Below are 25,944 nucleotides of genomic sequence, written 5' to 3'. Positions count from 1 at the left end.
CCCTGATTCTCCCATGCTCTATCAGTGAAAGCAGGACATCTACTAAATAATCATACAGATTACTCTAATCAGCCTAATTCAGGGCTTCATCTACACATTTCCAATATTACATACAAATTCTACCTTACAGTGTCATAATCAACATTTCCAGAACTAAGCTTTTATTTCTCCCTGCCTTTTTCTCCCTCAAGCAAATTATTCTTTCTTTTCTTCTGCTCTTATAAGTACTATCTTGTCATTAACTCAAGGCTAAACCTTCAGGTGTCCTTAACTTCTTTCCTATTTCCTAAAATTCAATTAGTCACTGAGTATGCTTATTTCTGTCTCTGCAAATATTTTTCTTATTCATTACCTTTGTCACCTTATCAACAATCTCTGTTACTTCTCACTTACAAAGTTTTCTAACTGGTCCGCCTTCATTTTTTTTTTTTAAATATGAAGTTCTGCCAAATTAGTTTTCATAAACCTCAAATGATTACTCACTTTTCGTTACTCACGACCTTGATCAAACACATTTAAATGATACCTGTTGACTAGAGGATACATTTCAAATTCCCTAGCTTAGCATTCTTAGGTCCTCCATGATCTCAGTGCCTTTACCTCTTCCATGGACCTCATACAGCTAAACAGGACTTGATCACCTTTTCCAAGAAGCCGAAGAGAAGCTTCACCAGAAATGCTCTCTACACATGCTAAATGTGAAGACATTTTATCTAATTCTGCCTTGGTATTTGTCCATCCTAATTTGACCTGTCCTGTTTCTCTTAACAGCCTAAAGAAAGGATTTGTGTTTCATTCATACACAATATAGTGGAAATCTATGAAATTTTGAGTCAGAAAATCTAAGTTCATGTTCTGATTCGACCAATTACTATTTTTATGCCACTAGGCAAGGTTAAAATATATGAATTCTTTGATACTTGGTTGTTTTATTTGTTAAATAGAGGTAAAACACATACCTGGCATGATGTTTTACATATACTGGGTGAGCAATAAATGGTGAGTGCATAAAAAATGTCCGAGAGCTTCCACAAGTCTCAGGTTGGCCAGAGCTTCACAAGCAATATTTTCCAAAGATAACAGAAAGTTTCTGAGAGCATCAGTCCTCAATCCAACCAAACTCTCCACCTTTCAGAAATTCTAATTTGCAAATGCCTCTGAGTTAGAAGTACAGTTTTGTATTTGAAAGATCTTTCATCGTGTCTGGCACGTGCTAAGAATATAATTCCCACACTATATTTCCCTGACAATTCATTCTTGATTTCTTACTATATGCCATGTGGACACAGATCCTTTAAGGAGGCTCCAGGGACAAGATTTGTCTTCCGAATTTAATCAGTCCGTGTCACAACAGAAAACAGATGCAAATACAAATTGGATAGTTCAAAGAAGATATAATGAAGGGATTATCAGCAAAGATGTGGGCACACTGGGGACAGTGGCATGACATGGAAACAGTTCACATCCTTAGAACAAGGTTAGGGAGTGGCCACTAGAATCTTGAAGGAGAAGTCGATGTAATCAATATAATGGGCCACCAGAACAAGGCCGGTAATCTGTGGAGAGACACCAACGGCCTGAAGAGACCCCTCCAGGAAAAGAGCAAGGTCATAAATGCTTTGGTTGGCAAGTCCAACCAAAAAACAGAGGGCAAGACAGTCCATTAATACAGTCCATGCACATCTGCTTCCCAAGGCCAGTGGTAGGGCAGTGAAGGGAAGAAAGTGGAGCTGGAGGGGAAAATGGGAAGATAACAGACATACATTCACTCATCTGAATGTGATTTCTGACACTTTCAGGGCTTTTGTTTTAGTAAGATGAACATCTAGGATTTACTAAATACATTGCATCCTTTTGTTCGTTTAGAAATGTTATTAGCATAAGTAAATAAATATAGTTTGTAGCACTACATAAAACGTGTTTGGAAGAATTCCGAGTAATTTTTTAAATATATTTTAGTTCGTTTTAACTGCCCTGAAAAGAGAAACTTCTTCTAGGTTATAAATACAACAGCTTTCTTAAATTAATTTTATTACATAACTACAATGCTTATCATACTGTTCTTATCTCTCTAGTCACTTTTTATCTTTATTTTTGAACATTTAAAGTGCCCTCACTTTGCAAATAACATATTCAGGCTCCAGACTCATATGAATAAAAAAGAATTTGTAGTGTAACTAGAATTTACTAATTAGACAGATTTATTTTTTCATTCCATAGGAATATGATCTGTGACCCTAAGAGCAGCAAATGCAGCCCTCAGTTCAGACAGTCATAACATGACTGAAAAAAAGGGGGAAATTTCATAAATACATGTTTTTAAAGAGAGATAACTGAACAGTATCCCAATATTTCTTAATAAGTATTTCCCACATTCACTTCAGTACTTCTTTCTATATCTCATTCTTATACAAACACTCTTTAATCCAACAGTTCAAACTCTTCTGCACATATAAAAAATAATAATAAAGGAAAATCAAGACTCTTTTACCTAACTATTATTATAGCATAACAAATGCCTAAAGCTCCAGAAGAGTCTCTAGTGTTTGTTTTGAATTAAATTAGCCATGTCTCACACAGGTAACCATATGTCAAACTGATCTCTTCAGAATTTCTAGAAATCTTTGAGGGGTGTCATAATCTTTAATGACGAAACCTCAAGAAAGCAAAAAAATCTAATGACAGTGGCTGTTTACAGTTACAGAGTACCAATCAGTGCATTATCTTGGATCTACCATTGACTCCCAGCATACATTTACCTGTAGAAAATCTGACTATGGAAAATTTGAGTTAGCCTGCATTAACCTACTTAGCTTGGTCCAGGATATCTTTCTAATGCACCTGCCAACATTCACTGTCACACTGTATTCATTTTACCCAGGAACACTTCATATCAAACTCTTCAGAACCTTGTAGAACAATTTGACCTGGCTACCCAACCTGTCCATATGTGTGTCTCAGCTTTCTCCTTTCTAAGGGACTACAATACCAAGATCCTCCCTTAAGTTACTGCAAAGTTTTTTAACTCTCTCCCAAAATTTTTTGCAAAACATTTTCACTGACTTATTACTAACTTTGCTTCCCTTTTATCTCCTAGTCACTCAATTCCTTCCTTAAAATTAACTTTCAGAAAATAGTTATAGACATTATGTGTGAGGGCTAAAAAAAATAATACTTTTCCTTCCACCTTCTAAGTTCTTCTAGCTGGTTAATAACCAAAGTAACAGACAGATTAACAGGAGAAAGTCAAAAAAATTTAATACATGTGCATGTAAAATTCACAAAAGCATGAAAATTCCAAAGACAGTGAGGCAACACTGGGTATATATGACATTTTGAAAAAATAAGAAAGTTGGGGGTGGGGGGCAAGGTGTTAGTTTTCAGAAGTGAGAATGGGCCATTTTACAGGTAGTTGAGAATGAGCATAACATACATGGCAACTCAGAAACAATGGGACACAGGGGTATCCAGCTAACAGCGCCCTGCCTGAAGCTCTCTTATTTATCATATTTAATTCAAATTAAGCTAAGGAGAACATCCTCAGATTAACTTCCTGAAGCAGGTTTTTCTTTCTGAATATCTTGGGCAGAAAGTAGGGGAGGGTCAAAGGTTCTCCCTGAGTCTTGTTTCTTAATAAATAGTTTAAAAACCAATAGCACGAAAGGCAGTTTCAGGATGGCAAAACTCTAGTTTCCTTCATATACCTTAAAGAAAAAGATCTTATCTCACTTACTTTAGTGATCTCATTAAACAGTCTGAAACATAATGAGTGTTTAGTAGATATTTCTTGAATATATAGATGGATGACTAAAAGAATGACTACATTAAAGAAAAAAAATATTGCAGTTTTTTAAAAATTGATACCTTTTCCACTAAATATTTTTATTTTTAAAGGATAAAGAAGTAAATGTTAATCTGAAAATGCAAACAAAGGATGACCTGAGGTTTAAAAAGAAGTGTCTGTAATTCAATGGACAAGCAACTTCAAAAATGTTATCTATGTTCTCACTTGGAGAGTCTCATTGTACATTAACATATTAAAGGATCTGAGATAGTATGCCTCTAAAAAAAAAATACTTAGGCTTCTGGTCAAGATGGCAGGGTAAGCAAATGATAAAAGAGTTCATCATCACCAGCCCAGTATTACAGGAAATACTGAAGGAACTTCTTTAAGAAGAAAACAGGAAAAAAAAAAATCCAAAATATAAATAACAAAAGGGCAATAACTATATATCTATCAATAATTAGTTCAAATGTAAATGAATTAAATATTCCAACCAAAAGACACAGGGTGGCTGAATGCAAAAGAAAATAAGATCCTTATATATGCTGCCCACAAGGGACTCACTTCAGATCAAAAGACACACACAGACTGAAAGTAAAGGGATGGAAAAAGATGTTTTATGAAAACAAAAACAAACAAAAACAAACAAAAAAGCTGGGGTAGCAATACTTATACCAGACAAAATAGACTTTAAAACAAAAGCTACAATAAGAAACGAAGAAGGACCAGTAATTTTACTTCTGGGTATTTATCCAAAGAAACTCAAAACACTAATTTGAAGGAACATGTGAATCCATATGCCCATTGTAGCATTATTTACAACAGTCAAGGTATGGAGGCAACCTGGGTTTACATCGATGAACAAGAGAACAAGGAAACAAAAATAGTAAACAAACAACAACAACTACAAACACACAAAAAAGAAGAAACTAAAGGAAAAATAAACAGAATTAAAAATTGTTTTTTCCTTACTCAGAAGTAGCATGAACTTAAAGTCCCCAAGGATGAACTCAAATAGTAGCCCCACAATTCTCCTTCCCTCTCTCCACTCAGGGAGAAAGCGTCACCCCTCATCTACAGCTCATGTAACTGTGGAAGATCTGCATGCATAAAGCTGAGGCCTTGGACCGGTTACAGCTGTAGAGTGAACGAAGTCAGAAATGCCAGTCATGTGTCTGTCTGAGGTTGAATTCCTCAAGATAAGCACAAACTGGAATTGGAAAGAAAAATCTACCTCTGTTTCTGCCTAGGGGTGATCGGAAAAGGTGAGCTTAACATCATAGGCTGCCACTGGTACCAGTGCTTCTGTCTAAGAGAGATCAAGAGGCCAGGACTTGTGGAGTATAGGGTTCTAACTGGAATTGCCAAGTTATTGTATTTCTTACTAGGTCAGTGGATTATGAAAGTCTGACCACAAAGATATAGCACAGCTCTACTGTGACTCCCACAAAATTGTAACAATTTTTTGCTTAATAAAACTGCTTTGCGGAGTACATCAATTACTTGCTTCTCCAGTTTTCCTTCATTCTGATCCTCAGTTTTCTTCAACTCTATTTTGTTCCTTCATCTAGTTTCCTCATGGTGAAGAAAATTAGCAGAAAGAAGTTGTTGAACTATTCATTTGAAAATTTTTACTTATTATAGTTGAATGAATGTGTCAGAAAAATCAAAACCACGAAGATAAAATCCATTTCTCTTTAAGCAGAGTGCTGCATTCAAAAGAATTTAGCTATAAAATTATTAGTGATATTTTTCTGGGAAATGACAGTATAACTGAAGATCAGTTGACAGTTTTCAAACAGGTATTGGAGATGCTTTTGTGCGGTTGCCACATAATCATACGTATTCTCAGGATGCCCTGGAGTTTCTGGCACAAAGAACAGACAGAACACGACTTGCTACTAGACAGCCAATTTACAATCTACCCCATGAGATGTGATTCTAGGAAGTACAGTGCATTTCTACAGTTAATACTGTATCAGTAGAAAATACTTTGGGCATTCCTATACAAACTCAAAATATATACAATAACGTGTTAAGCATATTATTAAAACACAGCTCTTATGCACTGAAGCCAAAAGGTGTTTGGAATGACTAAGGTGAGAAAATACCTTATGGAGTCAGTAGAATGCAAGAGGTTACTTCCTGATCCCTCCGCCATCACCATCCATCAAATCCAGAGTTAGAAATCTATGTACGCTCTCCATCAAATAAAACTATACTCTTCTGCATCTCCACCCTATAGGTTTCTCCTGGGAAAGTGGCCAGGGAGAAGCTTCAAATGATGCCAAGAGCAAACTCTTTCCAAAGGCCTACAGATGAATCAAGCTGAATTCATCTACCATTGGTAGAACAAAACATTAACTATAGTCTGTAATGTTTTATAGCATTAGACTCATGACTTAAATAAGTTACTTTTCATCAATTTATTTCGTGATTGTCCTAAAAAAACACCCTTGTACCAGTAACCATGAAATGTAAAAAGTAATATAAGTGATAACCTTGGTTCTCCAGGAACTTAAAATCTTGATGCTGCAATGCTAAAGAAACAGAGGAATAACCGTATGTCAAATAACTAGTGTCCTTACAAAGAGTGATAGATACTAGTATTTAATGATGAAACTTTAAGTGCTATCTCAAGCTTCCTACCATGTGGAGATAATTTTAACAGAGAGTATTAGTATCTTTACTCTTTGTTCTGAAAGGCCCAAACGGTAGAAAGAATGAAAAAGTAATATTTCCCTTCATGGGACACAGGGTTTTGAATTCTGGAATCCCTTGTCCTAGAATTAACAGCTTTTTCAGATTCAGGTCCAAAGAAAGTGAATTAAGTGGGCTTATCCTCAAGTGGCAGGAGATGGCGGGTTTTGTGTTTTAAAGGTAGAGATAAGTAAGGCTAATAAAAGCCTGGCAGAGACATCAAACTATTCCCACTACATGCCACGAAGTATCAGGAACACTGATAGGGCTGCTCATGCAGCCAGCAGGAGAATTACTCCCAAATGCCACCTATGTCACTGAAATCGGATATTCTACTTTTCATGCATTTGTCACAAAGCCTTCCTAGCCATTTCGTGAAAATAAACTAAGGTCTAGTTTATAATAAACATAAATTTTATTTATTTTTATTACTATTGACTAAATTCCAGACTTTATTTACTTACTTTTTTTTAGATGTTCTGTTCATTATTTCCATTTTTTTCGTATTTTTTTTTTTTATTTTTCAATTACACTTGACATAGAATATTATTTTGGTTTCAGGTGTACAACATAGTGACATTTACATAACTTATGAAGTGATCAGTCCAATAAATCTAGTACTCATCTGACACCATACATAGTTATTACAGTATTACTAACTATATTTTGTATGCCATATTTACATCCCCATGACTATTTTGTAACTACCAATTGGTACTTCTTAATCCCTTCACCTTTTTCACCCATACCCCAATCCCTCTCCCATCTGGCAACCATAAAAATGCGATTATCTATGAGCTTATTTATGTTATGTTTGTTTGTTTTTTAGATACCACATATAAGTAAAATCACATGGTATGTGTCTTTCTCTGACTTATTTCACTTGTATAGTCAATGCTGCCACCTCTGGACCCTCAACCAGACCACTCTCACCCTACTACAACGATTGATGCTAAGAGTCCCCCACCCCCAACCTTGCACTAATTCAGAACAATTCTGCACCCTTTTTCAAGCTTCTAAGCAACAGGCAAGACTGGTTAGGGTTGTTGTGACTGCATGTGCAGTTCACTTTCTCCTTCTGAACCCAGGAATTGGCAAAAGGTTGGAGAGTAAATGTTTTAGGCTTTGTAGGCCACATAAGGTCAGTCTATGTCAGATAATTTTTTTTCAGCCCTTTAAAAATGTAAAAAAAAACAAAACCAAACAAAAACAAAAAACAACCCCCCCACCAAAGAAAAAAAACAAAATGATTCTGACTGCGCTCAATTTTTTCTACCAAAATTAATTTCCTCACCTGCACTCCACAGGTGTTCATTCCAAGGGAACTCCCCAGTAAATATCCTGCAAGCAGATCTCTGTCTCAGAATTTGCTTCCTGGGGAATCTGACAGTGACAGCTTGGCAAAGGAAATAATTGATACCAAAAAAGATTTAACAAGATTTTGCTAGACAAAGGTGTGATGATGTTTATTTTACCTAAGCTATGTGATCTTAGAAAATAAAGATGGTTAATCTTCCCAAACTTTTGTTTTCCAAAACCCCCTACCCTATTATGTTCCAAAAAGGGCTTACTGAAAAGAACCAGCTATCTCATAAATGACTAGCTGAACTGTTTGCCCATCCAAATCTAGCTTGTCACTGAGGTAAACATTTCTTGTTCATCTGACTCACTGCAACTCTTGACTACAAAAACCAATCCCACCTATAAAATCATTCCATCTATAACTTGTCTATTCTTCCCTATAAAATCTCAGGGAAAACCACTCTGCCAAGACACTCTGAACCTCACATCTGGGATGCTCTCCTTATTGCAATATTCTAAATAAAATCAACTCCTTTGCTGTTCTGAGTTTGTTTCTTTCGTTTTTTTGGGGGTTGGTTTGTTTTGCTTTTGCGAGTGATTAGATGACTGCCAGCACTAGAAACATAATGTACAAAAGCACAGAAGTACAAAAGGACCTGGTACTGTCAGAGACACTAGAAAGTTTGATGCGGTGGGAATATAAACATGGCTGGAGCGGTAGAAGAGGCAGCAGCAATAAGCTGGGTAATATTGAAGGGCCCTGCATATTAAACCAAGCATTCAATTCTTAATGTGAGAAAATTCCTAAGGCCTTTATACAGTCTCCTCTTGGAGGTAAAGAGTCTTGACCACTAACCAGTCGACTATTTCCAGCAATGGATGAAAAGATAGACTTTTTTTTTTTAAATTAAATGTACTAGGGTGACATTAGTTTTTAAAAATATTATATAGGTTTCAAGTGTACAATTCAATAATACATCATCTGTATATTGCATTGTATGTTCACCATCCAAAGTCGAATCTCCTTCTGTCACTATATATTTGGTCCCCTTTACCCTTACTTACCACCCACTCCCCCCTTTCTCTCTGATAAAATCCCAATGGCATTTTTTAAAGAAATGGACAACAACAACAAAAACAAAACATCAGATTTATATGGAATCACAAAAGAATGAATAGCCAGAGCAATCCTGAGAAAAACAGAAGGCCAGAAGAATCATATTGCCTGACTTCAAATTATACTACAGAGTGACAACAATCAAAGCAACATGGTATTGCAGAAAAACAGACACACGGACAAATGCAACAGAATTAAAAGCCCAGAAATAAATCCATATATACATGGGCAACTAATTTTTGACAAAGAAGCCAAAAAAAATACAATAGAGAAAAGAAATCCTCTTCAATAAATGATTCTGGGAAAATTGGAAAGCCACATGCAAAAGAATGAAACTAGACTGCTATTCATTACCATATACCAAAAATTAATTCAAAATGGATCAAACATCTAAATATAAGACCTGAAACAATAAACTGCATAGAAGAAAACATACATAATAAATTCATGGACCTTGGTTTTAGAGAGGATTTTATGAATTTGACCTCAAAGGCAAGGGAAGTAAAAGCAAAAATAAATGAATAGGACTATCACAAACTAAAAAGTGTTTGCGCAGCAAAAAAAAACCTTTAAAAGTTGTCATCAAGAGAACATGGTCTCTAAGACAAAGATTATCAGCTAACAAATCCTTAAAATTCTCAAAAAAATTTTGGAAAACCATATGTTCACTTGTACATTTCTAAGTTCCTCCTAAGATTTTTTAAAATAAAAACTTTAAATGGTTGCATGTAATTTCAGATATATCATAAATAATGGCATTTTGAAATAAGATATTCATATCAAGTTTTTTGAAGTATCCAGTAGAATCTAAATACCCTAGATTTTTTTTTTTAAATCAGTGAAAAATTTCCTAAGTTTATATAGTTCTTTTATCTCCTTAAATTTTTCCATTTCATTTCACAAAAAAATTTTATCCTAATGTAATATATTTTTATGGTGGAGGTAAAAGTCATTTATGGTGGAAGGTGTAATACATCTTTGCTACAAAAATATGTATATAATTTTTTCTTGTGTCCCTAGAGTCTAAGAGTTTTAAAAATATTTCTTTAACAGAAACATTATAAAGAAGCAAGGATGCAAAATCTCTGTGACATACAGTAAGATAAAAACTCTGCCAGATATTTCATGCTTTTGTTCATTTTCTTACTATTAGCTAGAATTCTATTTCTAGCAATCTAGAACTAGATAGCACAAACCTTATGATGGCAATTTTCCAACCAGGTTATGAGTTATCTTTGAAAATCTGCAAAGAAAGTCAAGAAAATTGTTTTTAAGATTAATTTCCACATGAACTTTTCCTGAAATATATCTGTTAAGAATTCTGCATGTTCAAGCAGATTCTCTTTTGACATCTCCCTTTTCGTATATAATATCTTTACCTCCACTCTATAAAACAAAGGCACATCCCTCATCTAAAACTTACTGTGGTATATTTTCCCAGGTTGTAAAAAGTTCTAGGGTGCTAAGCAAAAGGATGGTGAGTGCTGGTTGAGTGTTGTCATATTCTAAATTCAAATACATCTGGTAAGTGGAATAATGCCTCTTCACCTCTTCCACTGTCTTGAGTGTTGTAGAAGAATGCATCTTTCTTGAGAGGCTGTCTTGAGAACAAGGTTTTCCATTTAAAGGTAAGTGATTCTTTCCAGCTATTTCCACTTTTCATCCTGCACCCATGTTATTACCTTGAAATAAAGATACAAAGTGTTACAAATTAGGTTGCCAATGTTTTGGCAACCTAACTGGAAAGTATTCCAACACTGAAATTTTTTTAAGACACTGTCTGAAAACTATAAACATTTTATGTGATTTCTTTAAGAGTGGAATTCAGTATTTGCTCATGCAATTAAATTTATTTTGTCAAATCACTTCGTAAATATTTATTTCAATTTCAGTCAGCCTAATCTTTTTCACCAACAAAATGTTTAATATTTTCTACTTCCTATTAGCAAAAAATACAACTGTATGCTAATTCTTGGACTAAGTAATTTTTAGCAGTTCACCGTCATCTCTTTCACAAAATAGGAAATTTCGATTCTGGGTTTACTTTATCTTATATATAGTTCTTATTTAATTATACAACAAAGTTGAATAACAGAGTTTAATACATGCACATACACATTTATCAAAGTAATACTATGCTGATATCATACTCTTTTTTCATAAATAACTTAAAATTTTACATATAATAGTCCTGCAAATTAAGAAATAAAAATGGCATTTTATAATGCTTTCAACTTAGAATATGGACAAATTAAATTATAATAGATATGAAACATTTTGGTCAATGATTACTTTTAGTAACTAGGTTATAGGATGGTATTTCTACTTTATTTCACAGTGGTTTTTATATTTCTAAAAATATGCATTAACATATTTATTGAAAGTGAAATCCTGAAGTCCTTTTTTTTTTTTTGATCTGGCTGATTGGTTTGACAATGAGGGTTGATTTTGCTAATTAAGTTATATGCTGGATATTTTCCACTAATTAAATGAGTCAATTCTGCAATTCCTGAAAACAACTGCTGTTAACCTCTTTATGTCACTGACACACAAAGAAGTTGTAATTACTCCCCATCATGTCAGGTATAAAATAGTCACCTCACCCTCAGGTAAGCAGTGACCAATCCATTCCACAGTGTTTGAGATGGGAATGGGGCACGGAGGGCATGGTGGCAAGGAGACCAATTGGGGCAGAGCAGGACGAACATCTTCACTATTCAATCATTTGAAATAACTCCAGGAAAATAAACTTTTAGCGGCATACCACTGTACAGCTGAAAAACCAGTATATCTTTCCCATTGTAGAGCTGAAAACCCTGTATAAGCAAAATCTGTTTATTACTTAATATTTTTATAGGAAAACAAAAGGAACTTTATTGAAAAACTCTTTAAGCTAATGTCTGCTTCCTCGCCTTCTAAGTATTTCATTGACTGCCATATAATGGGACCCATTAATTCATTAGGGTATACCAAGTAGAAGAGAGTCCTTCTTCTTACATAATAATCATGTAAACTAGGTAATATATAATTTCATATATTCAAAATTGTCATATATATGAAATATATAAATAAAAAAGGATTTGGTTTTCGAAACCTAAATATTTCTGTGTTCTTCATGTTTATTTTGATAAAAATATAAAGAAAAAGGAAGAAAAGTCTTTCTCATCTCTATGAAATCCTAGTAGAAAAACTGATTAAGTGCTTTAATTTACATTTTAAAAATTAATCTTGAAACATTTTATGTAAAATTTTATAATTGGTTCTATAGTTAATTAAAATTTCATTAGTGAGCAGATATGAAAAGCACAGCTTATTTGAAGTATTTATTATTCCTTCTTGGATTGCTAATGAATTAAAGCCTCAAGTGCATCTGTATTAAAGTCACCTTCCTACTCATTATCTATACTCTCAGAAAGTAATATGTTAAAACCAAGAAGGCTTCATATACTTCGTGCTATTATTTTGCCTGCCTAATTTGTGGATGTAAATTTATTCCATGGTACTTTCTGAAAAATTAACTACTATTTCAGTGAACACAGTCTTTTCCAGTCCAGTTACTTTAATAATTAATATTCTATTTGAAGTTCATTTTTATTTAGCATATTACAACTTTTGTCAACATTTTTCTCTACACAAAAAGGTCAGTTTGAAGTCAGATCAACATTAACTGTTCTAACCTGTAGGTTCTTCATGAAATAAGGCACTACAGTTATATTGTTAGCCCAACACTTCATTGGTCACTTTATGGTGGAAAAGAAAGTGTCAGGACTATCTCCAAGCTTCTACCACTTTAAGAATTAAAAAGGCAAACACTATGAAAGGTCACCTCAGATCTAGGAAAAGAACGCCATGAGAATAAAATGGAGCCTTCTGGGTAGAGAAATGGACTGTATCATATAACAAAACTCTGCTGGAAGACCTAGTTATCCTGCAGTAAAGCATATTTGATCCATTCAGTTTGAAAAATAGAAATAGCGGATGATTTCCTTAAAGGGAGAAAATCTCCTGTTCAGTACTTCTGAGAGAACCTCTTCATGGGGGAAAAAAAAAAAAATACCATCTTTAATTAAGTGGACTATTCTCAGAATGGAGGAAAACCAGTTATAAAGTCCACTTTACATCTATGAGATATGGAGATGGAAGAAACCCTCTGACTATCTAAACTCATCTTTTGCATGAGTACATACTTTGTAAGGCCTAAGTCAAGATTTTTTAATATAAATGAAGGCTGGATTTTACTATCTGCCTTGAAAAATGAAAGGAACTATTTTAAAATAGAAAACGTTAATGAGTTCACATGTGACCATGCAGCTATTGTAAAACATTTGGAGTAGAATATATCCAATTCTAAAATTAAAAAATAGAGCAATCACAAAAAATGTCCAAGCAAGTAAATCTGTTTTGTAAAGACAGATTATTTTGAGACCTGGAGAATCTAAACAATCTATCAATAATGTCAAGTGTACTTATCAGTGTAGAGCAAGGTACATTTCAATAAGAAATTTAAATCAAATTACACTCAATTTCCTCTGTGATTTGACAGTGTGATAATATACAGTAGTCCCCCCTTATCTATGGGGGGATATGTTTCAAGACCCCTAACACATACCTGAAACTGCACATCATACCGAACTGTAAATATATGTTATGTTTTTTCCTATCCATACTATCTATGATAAAGTTTAATTTATAAATTAAGCATAGTAAGAGATTAACAATAACTAATAAAATAGAACAATTAAAACAATATACTGTAATAAAAGTAATGTGAATGTAGTCTCCCTCAAAATATTTTACTCACCTTTTTACTTAAAGGAAGCACTTCATGGTTTCTCTTTAACATATCCAAATCACTGGTGCCACTATTCTGTTTTATCTTTTTTTTTTTAACTTTTATTTTTCAGAATTGACATTCGACATTATTTTATATTAGCTTCAGGTATGCAGCATAGTGATTAGACATTTATATAATTTGTGAAGTGATCCCCACGATTAGTCTAGTACCCACCTGACACTATACGTAGTTATTACAGTATTATTGACTATATTCCCTACAGCATCATGACTCTTGCACTTTGGGGCCATTATTGAGTAAAATAAGGGTTACTTGAATATATGCACTGTGATCCCATGATAGTTGATCTAATAACCAAGATGTCTACTAAAGTGACTGCAGGCGTATAGTATCCACAGCACGAAGACCCTGGACAAAGGGATGATGATTTTATTTCCTGGGCAGGACAGAGTAGGAAGCATGAGATTTCATCATGGTCCTTAGAATGGTGAATTGTTTCTTTCTGGAATCTTCCATGTAATATTTTTGGACCATGGGTGATTGAGGGCAATGAAAACAACAGACAGCAAACAGCAAATAAAGGGGGACTACTGTATCTGCTATATCTTTAAACATTTAAGTCTCTGAATTGTATTTTGCCAATTTGTGTGAAATTGATATCGAACTTTTTTTCCTGCGACAGTGCCAATGCCATTTGAGTGAACATCCTTGTCTATCCCCTTAATCAACAGACCCTCTTTATGATATATTATGTCCTCACATATCATCGTGTGTTTCCTTCTTTGTTTTCCTTCTCTTAAGTCCTTATCACATGTTCTCAAATATGTCACTTTATGATATTATCATAACTTCTTTGTTCAAAAAGTCTGTCTTGTCCATTCTTACTCAGTTATTTTCCTCTAGATTAATGTCAGAATTTTGTCAAGTTCCTCCTAAACAATTTTATTTATTTCAGTTTGATTGGAGGACTACTAAACCTATTAACAAATCTGGGAAAAGTTAACAGTCATTCTGACATTTCCGAGCTTTTATAATTTTCAATACACTGTGCTACAAGTTTTACAAAAATTTGTGATTTAATATACTCACAAAAACCCTGGGAAGTACCATTATTCTCCTTAATTTATAGATGGTGAAACTGAGGCTTGGGAACTTTAGGCAGCCAAAATCCAGGCTTGTACCCATCTGATTCCAAGCCATGGTGTTAATCATCATGATCTACTTTCTCATCAAGTACTACAATCTGTGTCTCCATCCAGTCAAGAATACTTACATACGAAGCAGTAAAATGTTACAGTTTCCTTAATATTTCTTTACATTTTTAAGTTAATTCCTAATATTATGATTTATTGTGTCATGATTGTGAAATTCCCTTGTTGTTTCATCTAAATGGTCATTACATTGCTAATAATTATTGACTTTGTATAATTTTCTTGAATCCAGTTCCTTTAGTGAGATTAGTTAATTCTAGGATATCTACATTAAAAAATATATATGCTATATGCTAATAATGATATTTTGTCTCATTCTTTCAAAACATTCTAGCTTTTATTGCTTCATGTTTAATTATATTGACCTTCTAGAATACTATTAAATAATATACTGTAAAAAATAATTTAAAGGTAAGAAAAGAGCTTTTATTTCACCATTTAAAGGATGATGTAGCTCTTAGTTTGAGAAAATTTTTATTATTTTCTTGAGTATTGATTTTTTACATCATAAATATATTAGATTTTATTAAATACTTTTTTGGTAGGTTAACATTATTTTTCCTTAATCTATTGATATGAAATAAATGCAATAATACTGAACCAGTCTTGCATTTTTTTAAAATACAAACTACTCATGGTGGAGTTTTTCCACCATGGTGGAGTACATCGATTTATTAACATTTCCTTTAGAATTTTCTTTTTAATGAAAGATGAGATTAGTTTGTCATATCTTATGTACTAACTTTTTCAGGGTTTGATATCATATGTGATATTTCATTTAATGATTTGCTTACTGCATCAATCTGAGTACCAGCAAAAAGTAAATATCACTGAGCCAAATCAAGATAACTGTAAAGATTAATAAAGTACAGAGAGGTGAGCTGGGAGTAGAGAGAAACTGCAAGCTATAGTGCAATACCTTAGGGCTGCTAATCCACCTAGATTTGTAGAAAAAAACTGAACACACCTAGAACCTGGAGTGAGAGAGTAACTTGAAAATGATCACTATGAGAAGACTTGTAATTTTCATTTGGGATCTCAAACACGTAACTCCTCAGGAAGGGAGCTAAGGAAATAAATGCCACAGCCTTCCTTTCCTCCTTCCCTCCTGTCTCCTGCTGGGTTTTCCATTTGTCTGGACCGCATCAAAAAGCAGGGGACAGGGAGTCTTTCCATGTAAGGCCTCAGGTGCAGAGGGCAGGGTAGAGAAAGGGAATGGATCGGAGATGCGGGGGTGGCACATGAAAGACACACAGCACACACAGGTTTTCAGGGCTCTGGAGCAAAGCACGGACTGTTGAAATGAGCTATTCCTTCAAATTTTAAATGAACAATTTTCAGACTTTGTGACTCTGGAGCATATATTTTTAGATAATTGGCTTGTTTTTAAATTTCCTTCCTGAAGATTACCTTAGAAAGGATTTCTGAATCTTGAGTAAATTTTAATGCTTTTTCTTCAGAAAATTATTCCTGTCATTGAAATGTTAGAGTTGTATGCTCTAATAAGCATAAAATCTCTTGTGATTTTTATATACTCATTTATTGTTAAATTGTCTCTCCTTTCAAACTGAGTTAGTATATTCTTTCTTATATTTTCCATTGGTTTGGTTTGTTCTTAAAAACTAGTTCTTATATATATTTATCAACTTGGTTGTGATTTTTTCCTTTTTAATTCTATCTTATTTTTAATTATGTAGCTTACTTTTAATTTTCTAGCATATATAAATCTTCCATTTGGCTACATTAAATTTAATTTTTTATTTTATTTCTATCTTTTTGAATTGAATTATTGATCCATGTCTTCTTCTTAATTTTAAGACATGTAAAAGTATTTACTTCTGAGTATATGTTTGGTCAAATTACATCATTTTTGATATGACTTATATTTACTTTTTTTTTTTTTTTTACTAAGCTGTAGAATATGTCTTTCCTCTTTGATCCTACAATAAATTGTTTGGATATTTTAAATATCCAAGCCATTAAAAATTGTTATTAAAACTGTGTTATTAATTCAAGTTTTATTTTAGGTAATCAAAGAATATGGCTTATATGGTGGTCTCCACATTCCAGAAGGTAATCATTATATTGCATTTAATATTTATCATTTCATTTTTTAATTTTGTGGTTTATATTTTGCATCTCTATTAAAAATATATTGATATGTTTTTAAATTTATATAAATGGTACTATACGGTATCCTTTTGGAACCTGCTCTTTTTTAGCTAAATTTTCTATTTTTAAGTCCATTCATGGTTCCATATAATCATAGGTTATTCATTCAAAGTGCTACAGAACTTTATATTGCATGTATAATCTAGAGCTCATGCATCTGTTCTTCTACAGATAAACAGTTCTCTCCAGTTTTCTGTAAGTATGAACAGTGTTGTAATAAACATTCTTGTGTGGATTTCTTTGTGCACATGAGAAAGAATTTTTATAGGGTACTTAGGACTGCAGCTGCCAAGTGATAGGCTATGCACATCTTCAACTTGGCAAGATATGGCAAATTATGTTCCAAATTGATTATAATGATCTCTGTATACTTTCTACTTTTGAAATTTATTGAGGTGATTTTTGGCCTACTTAAGATTTTATGTTGATCAATGCTCCTTTAATACTTGAAAAATAAAAAAGATTTTGTTTATAGATTACAAATCATATACCAAACTAATTCAAAATTATTAACCAGATTATTCAAGTATTATATGTTTTTTGTCTTCTTACTCTAGCATAGATATATGAAGAAGTTTTAAAATCTCCCATTATACCTTTTGTGCATTCCATTTTATATTTCTAACAGATCTTGGCCTATAAATTATAAAATTTTATTATTTAAAGATGTTTGTCTCAAGGTGTATTGTAGCTTTTGACATTTTGAAATAACTGTCTTGTTCAAAGTGTTTATCTCTCTTTATTTCTACCTATTTTATATGAATAATGTCATTCTTGCTTTTTCAAATTAAAAAAACTATATATGTGTATATATCTTTGATCTTGTTTCATTTTATAATGGTATACTCTTGTGTAAACCCTGTCCCTTAGTTTAAAAAAAAAAAAAACCATTAGATGGAATTCATTAATATGGAGATTTAACTCATTTACATTAAATATCATAATTGTTAGGTTAGGCTTCAGTATACTTATTTCATGTATTTTACTCATGATTTTCTTCATTATTCTGCTATCATTGTTTTGAGAAATTCAAAAGAGACTCAAGTTTGTTTCTACTAGTGAATCCCAGAGTTTTGCAGTGACCTATATTAACTACCACATTCAATGACAGAGCAATATTATTTTACTTTCTCTTTTGAAAAGTAGGGATTCCTATTCTTGATCTACATGTCTCTTTCCAATCCTTGTAGATTTAATATGATGATAACAATAATGATAACAATAATAATAGCTAAATTTATTGAGTACTTACCATGTGCCAGTCGCTGTTTCAAGCACCTTTTATATTAATTCGTTTTACCCTCACTATGAGTACTGCCCTTGTCCCCAGTTAGATAGAATATTAGGCTGCTGAAAGTTTAACTTTCCCATAGTCATAAAATTTGTATGTAGTACTGCTGGACTCTGAACTAAGAAATTCTACCAACTACTACACTAAAACATTTCTCTGAAATCTAATAACATATTCTTCTGTTTTATTGTATAGATTATAACTTTAAAACACTGGATTTGACTTTTAATATATTTAAATAATTATTAAAAATTACCTTGGTCTAGGACATCCTTCATGTTTTTACTCAAATGTCATATTTAAAATTATAATACTTCATACACTCCTGTCCTATTCCCTTTCCTAATTTAATTTTTTCACTATACTTATCATGACCCAGAAGAGTATATATTACACTTACTTATTTTGCTTCTTTGTCTCCCTCCTCCCCTATAATGTAAACTCTACAAGGAAAGTCTGTTTATAGCTATTTCCCCAGCACCTAGAACAGTAATCAAGACTTAATAATCATTAAATAAATATCAGTAGAGTGTATGAGTAAATGAAAAAATTATTTGAGTTCTGCAGTCACTACTAGTTCTTTCCAATTGCCCTTTCATCATCATTGAGTCCTTGCCTTTGACTCATTTATCATTTTTTCTTGCATACCTGTGGAGAACATCCTGTGTCCTCACCCACGAATAAAAAATTGCCTGGTTACAGCATTATTTATTTCAAACAATTTTCCCCCAGAATTCTATAAGTTTCCTCCATTATCTTATAATGGTCACTAGTACAAAAAAAAATTCTGAGGACAGTCTGATTTTTACCTCCTTATATATATATATATGAGATTTTTTTATTTATTTCAATGGTAATTTTGAAGATAGAGATGTATATTCTAATTCAATATCTTACTTTTAAATCTCGCCAAAATGGTATAAAACAAAAATGCAGTGTTTGAAAAGTTTGATGTCCACTGAGATATCATGTAAATGAACAAAGAAAGCAAAAAAAATGACATCTTTAAATTTTAATTTGTAAACAGATAATGAATGATGCAGTAGAAAGAAGTAAAAAAATGAACTATTAAGTAAGGAAGCTAAATTTTCCTGTAAAATGAAACTGACCTTAATTAAATTTTTAAAAATTAACATGCTATTGCTTATAAGAGCTACACCTATATCCAAAAATATCAGCAACCTAAAAGTTAGTCTCTGTATCACTCCTTTGTGACTACAGATCAGTTTATTATTATTTTGTCCACATGGGTGTTACAAGGGAACAGTAATTGACAAAAAGACAAAGACACAACAAAGACACTGGTGCCTATAGTGGCAAAGATATCAAAACCTGATTGCACAAAAATGACTACCAAAGTAGGACATAAGGTAGCATTCTCTCAGTTGGGAGTATAGTTTCCTGGATGTATTTGTTTCTTATTGCTGCTGTAAAAAATTACCACAAATTTAGTGAGTTAAAATGACATATCTATTATATTATTTATATTATATTATTATATTATATTATTACATTATATTATATTATATTATATTATATTATATTATATTATATTATATTATAATAATTGTTATAATATATCCAGTTCTGGAGGTCAGAAGTCTAAAATGGTTTGGAAGGCTGGGTTCCTTCCAGAGGTTCTAAGGAAGAATCTTATTTCCTTGCCTTTCCCAGTCTCTAGATACCACCTACATCCTTATGGTCATGGCTCCACAACACTGCTCCATCATCGCATGTCCTTCTCTGGCTCTGATCCCCCCTGCTTCCCTCTTATAAAGACCCTTCCCTCGTACTGGGGGCACCAGGATAATCCAGGATAATGTCCCCATTTCAAGATACTTAATCACATCTGCAAAGTCCTTTTTGCTATATAAGGAAACAGGCACACAGATTTGGGGGATTAGGACACATACTGAGTCCCCCAAAGTCTTTCTGCCTCATCGAAGATTGGAGACATTAGATGTGATAATGATAATAATCTAGTAGAAAGGAAAAAGTAATAATGCCCGAGAAAGAGGACACAATAACATAATCATTAAGAAATGAGAGGAAATAGCATCAAAAGGTACTTCTCCCATTTTAGCAGTATTTGGTACATTTTAGGGGCTTTGTAGATTTCTATAGACATTCTGAAGCTCAAGTATTTATTTGGAAGATATCAAAAGGCAGAAACTTGTGCTACATTTGTGATATTCATAGCAAAATTAGACAAAAACACTTATCTGACAATAAATTTAAAAATATTACTTCAAAATCTTAATCAAGGGAGAAATAAGTTATCAAAATATTTGAATGATAAAAACATAAGACCTAGTGAAATTCATAAGATATTGCCAAAGTAATATTTAAAAGAAAGTATACTGTTGTGAATAAATGTTAACTGAGACTTGTGAGGGAAAAAAAAAAATTATTAAGCCAAATAAAGCTGGAAAAGAGAAATGACTCAACTAAGAGCAAAAACAAGAATGCTTAAGAAAGGAGACAAAAATCAGTAAAAATTAATCACCAGAAACAATAATTAAATAGGAGGAAGGGGTTAAGGCAGCTGGCTTCAATTCATCCACTCCTTTCATGGAGTGGAGGGACACACTGGGCAGAATGCAAGTGACCTTGTCAACAGAGCCTCTTGGTAACAAGATGGGAGAAATCTGTTAGGAAAAAGAGAACTTGTTTCTGAAATGCCTTCAACAGGAAGTCTCTGGCTAAAGATTACCTATTGTAAATAGAATCCGAGATGTATGGGGCATGGCTCCTCGGAGAATGTCACATGAGCTATTCACCCAGGGTATAAAAATAGACATGTTTCACCACTGAAAAGCTCTCACTGCAGTGCTGCTGTCAGCCTCACAAACAGACCTATCTACTCCAGGTCAGAGGGGCATAGTCAACACAGGAAGAACTATTCTCTGTTGATCTGAACTTTTTGACTGCCTGCGTCCTTGGCCTTATTTAGTAAAGTTTGGTACTGGGTTAAGATTTCTGTTCCAAGTGTGTCTGGTTTTTCAATCCAATCCTGTATGTTGGTAGCTCATCAACCAACAGAAAAACATCAATGATTAACCACGGGCTCAATTTTTAAAAATTTAATAAATTATATTTTAAAAGAATGTTTAAATATTTTCAAATATAACATTCATTCAACTAGAGAACAAAGTTGCACTGATAACTATTTACAAAAATAAAATATATTCAAGAGAACATAACAAAAAAAGACCAACGTTAATAAAACTAATGAGACAAAAAAAAAATAAAGTCACTACCTAAGAAGAGTATTCCACTGTCACATATTCTTGAAAAACTGTGTAAAGGTTTTAAAGAATAACACATAGATAATATAATAATAACTGTCCAGGAAGATTTAAAATTAAAACACAGCCCAAACATATCTATAATGCAAAAACTATTTTGATTCCAAAAATTCTAAAAAGGAAATACCAAGAAAGATTAAGATATGCCAATCTCAATGATGAAAAAATATACAAATATACAAATATTATTAAAACTTCCAGCGATATATGCTGGGGTTTCAAATTGATACAGCACAAAGAAAATAACCAACATGTATCATCTCATTAACACAGAGAAAAAAGCTAATCTCTTCTACATTTCAGTAAATGCCAGGAACAAACACACTTGACAAAATCCAGTATCTTTCAAATTTTAAGTCTAAAACTAAAGTCACTGATAATTTATTGACCGACCATCAAAGACTATGTCTATTTCAAGCCAAGTGTTGATTTATTTAATACAAATTAATTGGAATCATTCCCTTAAAACAGAAAAGGCAATGAGTGTTCCCCCCTCTTTTAGTACCTCTATATACATATATAATATATAATTATAAAACAGAATTTATTAACTGACTGTCAAAAACTATGTCTATTTCAAGCCATGTGTTGATTTATTTAATACAAATTCATTGGAGTCCTTCCCTTAAAAAAAGAAAAAGACAATAAATGCTCCCCCTTTTAGCACATCTATATATTATAATAATACTTGCAATTCATATATCAATATGATTCACAATTACTATTCAACAGGAAAAAAGGAGTAGAAGGAGTATAAACATAACAAAGAAGATATAAAAAATATATATATGCAGATGGAACAAATATGTATCTGGAAAGCCAAAAGTAAAAATGATTGAAACTATTACTAGAGACAATAATCCAGCGAGATTCCAGACTGCAAGATAAATCCATCAAACTTAATTACATCTCTTTATAAAAATGATAGCTCACTAGAATAATTCAGGAACAGAATTAATTTCACTGATAACAGAGGTCAACATATTTAAATGCTAGAATATTCATTTAATTTAGGTCATAAGGATTTGTGTTTTTTAATTGCATAGCAGAAAATGATATGAATAGCTGTAGCAATACATTAGAATTCTGGTTGGGAATGTTAAATGCAGAAAAGATGTTAATACTTTCATAGTTGTCATATATAATAAGTTAATGAAAATAATTAATAGCATTTCTTGCTTACTATATATCAGTGATTATGAAAAGGCTTTAGTTGCATTTTGCATTTTCTGCTTAGTCACTAATCCTATGAGATAAATTCTAACCTCCTTATAGACCAGAAAATTGAGAATAAAAGAAGTCAAGTATTTATCTACAATCAATAGGTAGTAAGTGACAAAGGCTGGACTCAAATGCCTACACTGGAAACTTCGTACTAATTGAAAAATTGTTAGTGAATCTTTGTGAAAAGAACAGGCAAAATATAGTAGCATATTTTTCCCCTTAAAGAGGTAACAGTAAAGAACTTATTTACCAGATTTTTAAAGACCTCAGCATTATAATTATATATTTTATTATTTTATGGCTAGCTACAAATGGTGTGTTTGATTAAAAATTAAAATACTGAAGTAATTTGTTAGCATATAATCAAAATATGGGTTTCTGCCAAGTCTCTTAACTGCTCTGGGCACTGAGCCCAGTTTGGACCATATTGCCCACAGATTCTAACTGGCAGTCACACTGGGCCTCACTGGTGTGCCTGCAGTGCAGGGCACCGGCCCATGGAAGAGGGCAGAACCAGACCCAGCTGCGTGCTGCTCTCAAGGGCTTCACATACTCGGGATGGTGCAAAGAGGAAGCCTCACGTATATATTTCCATCCTCCAGTACTCAACCAGAAGTTCACCACTTGCCTGAATCCATGTGTTTCATTAAAATAAATAGTACTTCTCTGTGTTCTTTTCTTTCTATTTAGCAGGCTTTAACTGAATCTTTAAGGTCTAAAAAGCAGCATTATTCCCATTATTTTCATGTATCATGGTTTATGCTGATTTGCCCCTATTTTATGATCTAATTTGCAATGCATAAGTACTCATTTCTACTTCCTTAAATCTCCTAATTTTTAAAAATTTTACTTCTATAATTTTTTAACTATTTTTAGATTTCGTCTTTTCTTTGCAAATATTCATCCTATTTGTAGTATTCTTAATATTTTAATTCTCTAATATTAGCCTATTTTTTTCCCCCATGTATAGGGCATAATGTCACAGGAAGGTCATAGCATCCTGCCACCTGTGAGGAGTACCAAGTTCCTATTGGATGTGTTGGAAACAGAGTAGTCATCCTTCAGGAACCCGGCTCTGATCACATCCCATTGGTCTACCTTTTATCTCTAACTTTTAAAAATTTCAAATTATTTATAATCCTTTTATTTCATTTTTTTTTTCAAATGATTCTTTAACTTTTGGGTTTAATGTGTATTCACAACCATTTTTGGTATTATGTGTTTTTAACAATTCTTGATTTTTTCTTCCTTTTATTATTTTAAATACAAGCATTTTCCCAATTACCCATGAATTATTTTTCCCTCATGATGTGTTAACATGAGAGCCGAGTCATAGTCAAGAGAGTAGTAAGAGAGAGGACAGTCTTGTAACAGGAAGAGCTACAGCCCTTTCCTCATTTTCCCTCTCCTCACCTCACCTCAGCGTGCAGCTCTCCGGCTCTCCCCGACTCCCACCCCAAGCCTTAACTTTGGGCAGCTCATAAGTTAATAATCCTAGCCAGGATGATAAAAATCTTCCCCATCTACACATCACACTTACTCTTTATGATCAGTGTGATTTTATTAAATGCATTTATCATCCATTATTTTTATCAGAAACTATGTATTCTAAAATCCATGGTGGCTAACGTTTATAGATTTAGAGCACACCACATTTATGGCACAGGATAGGCAGGGCATTAGGTCAGAGGTCACATCCTTACAGGTGTGATGTGATTGTAACAAAAAAAACTAGCTAATGTTGAACTCTCGGCCAGCATTCACAGAGGAAGGTCAACATTCCGAGTCTGAGGTCCTGCTTCTAGCACTTCCTACCTCTTAATCTCTTTTTAAAAAAATTTGAGACATAATGTACATTTAACATTATTTTAGTTTCAAGTGTACAACATAATGATTCAATATTCGTATATATTGTAAAACTATCACCTCAGTTAACTCTAGCTACCATCCATTGCCACATGTAATTACTATTTTTTTTTTTTCTGGTGATTAGAACTTTTAAGACCTATTCTCTTGTCTGATTTCTATCTTTAGTTTTTCTATCTTCTTTCTCCACTTGGCTCTAGAACTCTCCTGGTACGTGGGCCTGCTCCTATTCTTCCCTTATGAGGGACAAGTTCATGCCTATTGGACCTGGGGTTTCCCCTAAGAGAGCTTAAATTTAGAAACAGCTAGTTTCTGCAAGTACCTCCTATTAACCCCCAAAAGCCCTATCCCGAAGCTCTTCTCAATTACCAGAACCCTAAGAGAAAGGGAAGCCTATTTAATTCTGATGAGTCCTGCACACGGGGTTTTAACGGGACTCTTCTGATTCTTTGTCTAATCAAATTGAACAGGATGCCATTCTGGATTGACTAGAATGCCAAAGGCTAACAAAATCAGTCTTCAGAACTCAGGTCTCACAGTTGGTTCTCCCAATACCATGCTGTTTTTACCCCTGTGTTTGTTCCTATAGATGGACTCAACTAAATAAAATCTCACCTTTGATGGAATTATCTGATACTGTATAACCTATAAAAGATACTTAATGTTCTGATTATCTATTGCTGTGTAACGATTACCCCCAAAATGTAGAAGCTTAAAACAATGACCAATTTATTATGTCTTACGAGTCTGTAAGTCAGGGATTCAGGCAGGTTTCACTGGTGATTCTTCTGTTCCAGATGGCACTGACTGAGGTCACCTGTTGGTACTGCCAGAGCCCAGTACAGCTTCTCTTAAGCATTAGAAATGTTAGCAGGCATGGCTGGAAAGCTGAACTCAATGGGTACTGTCAACCAGAGCACCTACAGCACAAAAGTCTCGGGGTGGTCCTAAGTCTCCCATGGTGGTTCAGGCCCTCGGAGTTCTCAGAGAAAGGAAGTGGAAGCTGCTGTTTTTGTAAGGCCTTGGCTTGGACACTGGCGAGTGTCACTTCTGCCATAATCTACTGGTCAAAACAGCCACAAACCCTATTCGGATTCAAATGGAAGGGTAAGTAGGTTTATAGATCTCTTACAGCGAGCACAATTGACTGAGAGGCCCAGGTACTTCACTTCGA

At 33.4% G+C, this 25,944-nt stretch overlaps 1 non-coding gene across 1 annotated transcript; it reads right to left on the bottom strand.

Annotated features, from left to right (window-relative positions):
* Positions 1-23,866: 23,866 nt before the first annotated feature.
* On the bottom strand, positions 23,867-23,992 carry LOC118614527. The gene has a single exon (XR_004956112.1). It is a non-coding gene; the product is annotated as a small nucleolar RNA SNORA11 (small nucleolar RNA).
* Between the last annotated feature and the right edge of the window lie 1,952 nt (positions 23,993-25,944).

The sequence above is a fragment of the Rousettus aegyptiacus genome, unplaced genomic scaffold (assembly GCF_014176215.1).
Source record: "Rousettus aegyptiacus isolate mRouAeg1 unplaced genomic scaffold, mRouAeg1.p scaffold_m13_p_2, whole genome shotgun sequence".
Lineage (NCBI taxonomy): Eukaryota > Metazoa > Chordata > Mammalia > Chiroptera > Pteropodidae > Rousettus > Rousettus aegyptiacus.
Note: the sequence above shows the minus strand (reverse complement) of the source record. Positions and strands in the feature narration are given on the sequence as shown.